This window comes from Rhinoderma darwinii, chromosome 1 (genome assembly GCF_050947455.1).
Source record: "Rhinoderma darwinii isolate aRhiDar2 chromosome 1, aRhiDar2.hap1, whole genome shotgun sequence".
In the NCBI taxonomy this organism is placed as follows: Eukaryota; Metazoa; Chordata; class Amphibia; order Anura; family Rhinodermatidae; genus Rhinoderma; species Rhinoderma darwinii.
In genome coordinates this window covers 331,976,100-331,982,099 of record NC_134687.1, presented here as the reverse complement: position 1 = coordinate 331,982,099, position 6,000 = coordinate 331,976,100, and positions in this window count along the sequence as shown.

Genomic DNA, 6,000 nt, shown 5'->3' with positions numbered 1-6,000 from the left:
GACTATGGCAACCGGACACCAAACAATGGCGTCCGGCTATGCCATAGACGGAAGCCTAGTGGGTCCTGACAACGTCAGGACCCACTATGCTTGCTGTCAGTGAGTAGCTGACAGTTCTAATACACTGCACTACGCATGTAGTGCAGTGTATTAGAATAGCGATCAGGGCCTCCAGCCCTCAAGTCCCCTAGTGGGACAAAGTAATAAAGTAAAAAAAAAGTTAAAAAAAGATGTGTAAAAATAAGAAAATAAAAGTTTTAAAAGTAATAAAAGTAAAAGTCCCACTTTTTCCCTTATCAGTCCTTTATTATTAATAAAAATATATAAACAAACAAATAAACTATACATAATTGGTATCGCCGCGTCCGTAACGGCCTGAACTACAAAATTATTTTGTTATTTATCCCGCACGGTGAACGCCGTAAAAAAAAATATTAATAAACCGTACCACAATCACAATTGTTTGGTCACTTCACCTCCCAAAAAATGGAATAAAAAGAGATCAAAAAGTCGCATGTGCCTAAAAATGGTACTGATGGAAAATACAGTTCGTTACGCAAAAAATAAGTCCTCGCACGGCTTTATTGATTGAAAAATAAAAACGTTCTGGCTCTTAGAATAAGGTAACACAAAAAGTGAATGATTGTTTACAAAACGTATTTTATTGTGCAAACGCCATAAGACATAAAAAAAAACTATAAACATCTGGTATCGCCGTGATCGTATCGCCCCGCAGAATAAAGTGAACATGTCATTTATAGCGCACGGTGAACGCTGTAAAAAAAAAAGTATACAAAAACAATAGTAGAATTGCTGTTTATTAGTCACCACGCCACCTAAAAATGGAATAAAAACTGATCAAAAAGCCGCATGCACCCCATGAAAACTACAATGGATTCCTCAAGGGGTCTAGTTTCCAAATTGGGGTCACTTTTGGGGGGTTTCCAATGTTTTGGCACCACAAGACCTCTTCAAACCGGACATGGTGCCTAATAAAAAAGAGGGCTCAAAATCCGCTAGGTGCTCCTTTGCTTCGGAGGCCGGTGCTTCAGTCCATTACCGCACTAGGGCCACATGTGGGATATTTCTCAAAAATGCAGAATCTGGGCAATAAGTATTGAGTTGCGTTTCTCTGATAAATCCTTTTGTGTTATAAAAAAAATGGTATAAAAAGAGTAAATTTCACCTCTACTTTGCTCTAAATTTCTGTGAAACACCTAAAGGGTTCATAAACTTTCTAAATGCTGTTGTGAATACTTTGAGGGGTCTAGTTTCTAAAATGGGGTGTTTGATAGGGGTTTCTAATATATGGGCCCCTCAAAGCAACTTCAGAAATGAACTGGAACCTAAAAAAATAAATAAATGAGGCAATACTTCGCTTCTTACATTATACTGATAATGAGCCGTGCCCACTCCGAGATGACCCCAGTTTTGACCGTTTGTATAAACGGAGACCCCTATTAGACCGTTCCAGTGCCCGGTTTTCACAAGCATACACCCCCGAGAAGTGTTTTTCTATTGATGAGTCCCTGGTACATTTTAAAGGGAGGGTTCAATTCCGCCAGTACCTGCCAGGTAAGAGGGCAAGGTATGGCGTGAAGATGTATAAGCTGTGCGAGAGTGCATCAGGGTATACCTACAGGTTTAGGATATATGAAGGAAAGGCCACCCCCAAACCAGACTGCATCCTGGACTACAATAGGTACATGGGAGGGATGGACTTGTCAAATCAAGTCCTGAAGCCCTACAGCGCCATGCGGTGTGGTAGAAGAAGCTGGCCGGGCACATCATACAGATGGCTTTGTACAATGCGTATGTGCTACGTCGATGTGCAGGCCAGAGGGGAACTTTCCTGGAATTTCAAGATCTAATCTTTAGGGACCAGGAAGGGGGGGCACCCAGTACTTCTGGAAGCGAGGCCACACTCATCGTACCAGGGCAACACTTTCCAGGAGAAGGTCCCCAAACCGGTGGAAAGGGAAAGAGTCAAAAGAGGTGCAGAGTCTGCTATAAGAGGGGGATAAGGAAGAACACAATATACCAATGTGACACGTGTCCCGAAAAACCAGGGCTCTGTATAAAAGATTGTTTTAAAATGTATCATACATCCCTTGATTTTTAATTTACCCTGATGCACTCCGCACAGCTTACCCCCCTCATCTTTCCCTTCTGAGCCCTGCCGTATGCCCAGGCAGCTGATAACAGCCACATGTAGGGTATTGTCGTACCCAGGAGAACCCACATTACAATTTAAGGGGTGTATATCTCCGGTGGCGCATGCTGGGCACAATATATTGGACACTGAAATGGCATATACATATATAAAATTGCAAATCTCACACTGCACCATCTGCTGCGCATTATCTTTTACACAGTACCTGTGGGGTCAAAATGCTCACTACACCTCTAGATGAATGTCTTAAGGGGTGTAGTTTTTAAAATGGGGTCACTTCTCGGGGGTTTCAACTGTACTGGTACCTCAGGGGCTTCTGCACACATGACTTAGCACCAGAAAAGCTCCAGTAGGCCAAATGGTGGTCCTTTCCTTCTGAGCCCTCCCATGGGCCCAAAGGGCAGTTTATCACCACAAATGGGGTATTGCCGCACTAAGGACAAATTGGGCAACAAAATGGGGTATGTTGTTCCTTGAGAAAATAAGAAATTTTGATCAAAAATGACATCTTATTGGAAAAAATATCATTTTTTTCATTTCACAGCCCAATTCAAATAGGTGCTGTGAAAAAACTGTGCGGTCAAAATGATAACAAAAACCATAAATGAATTCCTTGAGGGGTGTAATTTCCAAAATGGGGTCACTTCTGGTGGGTTTCCATTGCTTTGATACCTCTGGGGCTCTGCAAATGCGACATGGCACCCGAAAACCAATCCAGCAAAATCTGGACTCCAACAAACACATAGCGCTCCTTTCCTTCTGAGCCCTCCCATGGGCCCAAACGGCAGTTTATCACCACAAATGGGGTATTGCCGCACTAAGGACAAATTGGGCAACAAAATGGGGTATGTTGTTCCCTGTGAAAATAAGAAAATTTGATCAAAAATGACATTTTATTGGAAAAAATATCATTTTTTTCATTTCACAGCCCAATTCAAATAGGTGCTGTGAAAAAACTGTGCGGTCAAAATGATAACAAAAACCATAAATGAATTCCTTGAGGGGTGTAATTTCCAAAATGGGGTCACTTCTGGTGGGTTTCCATTGCTTTGATACCTCTGGGGCTCTGCAAATGCGACATGGCACCCGAAAACCAATCCAGCAAAATCTGGACTCCAACAAACACATAGCGCTCCTTTCCTTCTGAGCCCTCCCATGGGCCCAAACGGCAGTTTATCACCACAAATGGGGTATTGCCGCACTAAGGACAAATTGGGCAACAAAATGGGGTATGTTGTTCCCTGTGAAAATAAGAAAATTTGATCAAAAATGACATTTTATTGGAAAAAATATCATTTTTTTCATTTCACAGCCCAATTCAAATAGGTGCTGTGAAAAAACTGTGCGGTCAAAATGATAACAAAAACCATAAATGAATTCCTTGAGGGGTGTAATTTCCAAAATGGGGTCACTTCTGGTGGGTTTCCATTGTTTTGATACCTCAACGCCTCTTCAAACCTGGCATGCTGCCTAAAATATATTCTAATAAAAAAGAGGCCTCAAAATGCACGAGGTGCTTCTTTGCTTCTAGGGCTTGTGTTTTAGTCCACGAGCGCAGTAGGGCCACATGTGGGACATTTCTAAAAACTGCAGAATCTGGACAATACATATTTAGTAGTGTTTCTCTGGTAAAACCTTCTCTGTTACTAAAAAAAAATTTAATAAAATTGAAATTCAGCAGAAAAAATGAAATTTGCAAATTTCATTTCCACTTTGCTTTAATTCCTGTGAAATGCCTGAAGGGTTAAAAAACTTTCTATATGCTGTTTTGAATACTTTGAGGGGTCTAGTTTTTAAAATGGGGTGTTTTATGGGGGTTTCTAATACATAGGCCCCTCAAATCCACTTCAGAACTGAACTGGCACCTTCAAAAAAAGGCTTTTGAAATTTTCTTAAGAATATGAGAAATTGCTGTTTATGTTCTAAACGTTGTAACGTCCAAGAAAAATAAAATAATGTTCAAAAAACGATGCCAATCTAAAGTAGACATATGGGAAATGTGAACTAGTGACTATTTTGGGTGGTATAACCGTCTGTTTTTCAAGCAGATGCATTTAAATTCTGAAAAATGCTATTTTTTGTAAATTTTCTCTAAATTTTGCAATTTTTCACAAATAAAGACTGAATATATCGACCAAATTTTACCACGAACATGAAGCCCAAAGTGTCACGAGAAAACAATCTCAGAATCGCTTGGATAGGTTTAAGCATTCCGACGTTATTACCACATAAAGTGAAATATGTCAGATTTGAAAAATGGGCTCTGAGCCTTAAGGCCCAAACTAGGCTGCGTCCTTAAGGGGTTAATCTTCTGTCTGGTAACACATTTGCTCTAGTCTTATTGCACTGAATGATTGTTTGCATGACTGCTAACTTCCACTTGACTGACTATGATCCTGTGTCTCTGATTCTGTCCTGACCTCGATAGTTATTGACAACCAAGCTAGACGACTACGGTTATGTCGTAAAGCCAACGGCATTCGCAGCATCTGTTTTGACCAGTTAATGCAGAGAACTAATCCAACTTACACTGGAGTCCTGACACTATCCAGATAAGTACTCTATTTTTTTATTTATTTCACAATTCACTTTTCTTTTCTTTTCACTTAAAAAAAATAGAACATTAATTTTCACTGTACAACCAAAATCACACATACAATAAACTGACATGAAAAATTTCTAATTTTGTTGTCTGCCATACATAACTAAACTGAAATAAAATAATACAACAAAAGAGGAATATAAAATATAGAATTCAATTTACCTATATAAGGCGAAAGCAGGGCATTGCTGCAGGATGGACCACAAGAACCTCACCTATCTTCAGACGGCTCAACGGCTGAATCCTCGTCAAGCCAGGTGGTCGCTGTTCTTCGCTCGGTTCCAGTTTGAGCTCCACTACCGACCTGCCGACAAGAATGTGAGGACCGATGCCTTGTCTAGGTCGTTTGAGACAGAGGACACTGTGGAGTACCCTCAGAATATCATTGACCCTTCCTGCATCATCTCTGTCAACCCTCTGCAAGTTAGAGATATTCCTCAGGGAAGGACCTTTGTACGTCTGGCTGACAGAGGAAGAATCCTTTGCTGGAGACACGGTTCTATGCTGGCAGGTCACGCGGGTGCCCGTAAGACCCGAGACCTAATTGCCCGTCAGTTCTGGTGGCCCACGCTGCCCAAAGACCTCATGGACTTTGTCTCCTCCTGTACGGTGTGCGCAGCAAATAAAGTTGCCCACTCCAGACCAGCTGGTCTGCTCCAGCCGCTGCCTGTGCCTGATGCCCCCTGGCGACATATTGCAATGGAATTTGTCACGGATCTGCCTCTCTCTGCTGGATGCAGTGTGGTCTGGGTGGTGGTGGATCAATTTTCCAAGATGGCTCATTTTGTTCCACTGACTGGTCTGCCTTCTGCTTCCCGACTGGTCAATCTCTTCGTCCAACACATCTTCCGTCTGCACGGCTTGCCTCTGCATATTGTCTCGAATCGAGGGGTCCAAATCACCTCAAAGTTCTGGAAAGCACTCTGCGGTCTCCTCAGGGTAAAGTTGGACTTCTCCTCGGCCTACCATCCCCAATCCAATGGTCAAGTCGAGAGGGTTAATCAGATTATGGAGAACTATCTGCGGCACTTTATCTCCAGGCTGCATGATGACTGGGTGCAGCTGCTTCCTTGGGCTAAGTTCTCTTATAACAACCATACTAGTGAGTCCACCACCTCCAGTCCGTTCTTCATTGTCTACGGCCAACATCCACAAATTCCTCTTCCTGTCTCCACTATGTCCCAGGTGCCTGCAGCTGACTCTACCTTCAGGGACTTTCTGCAGA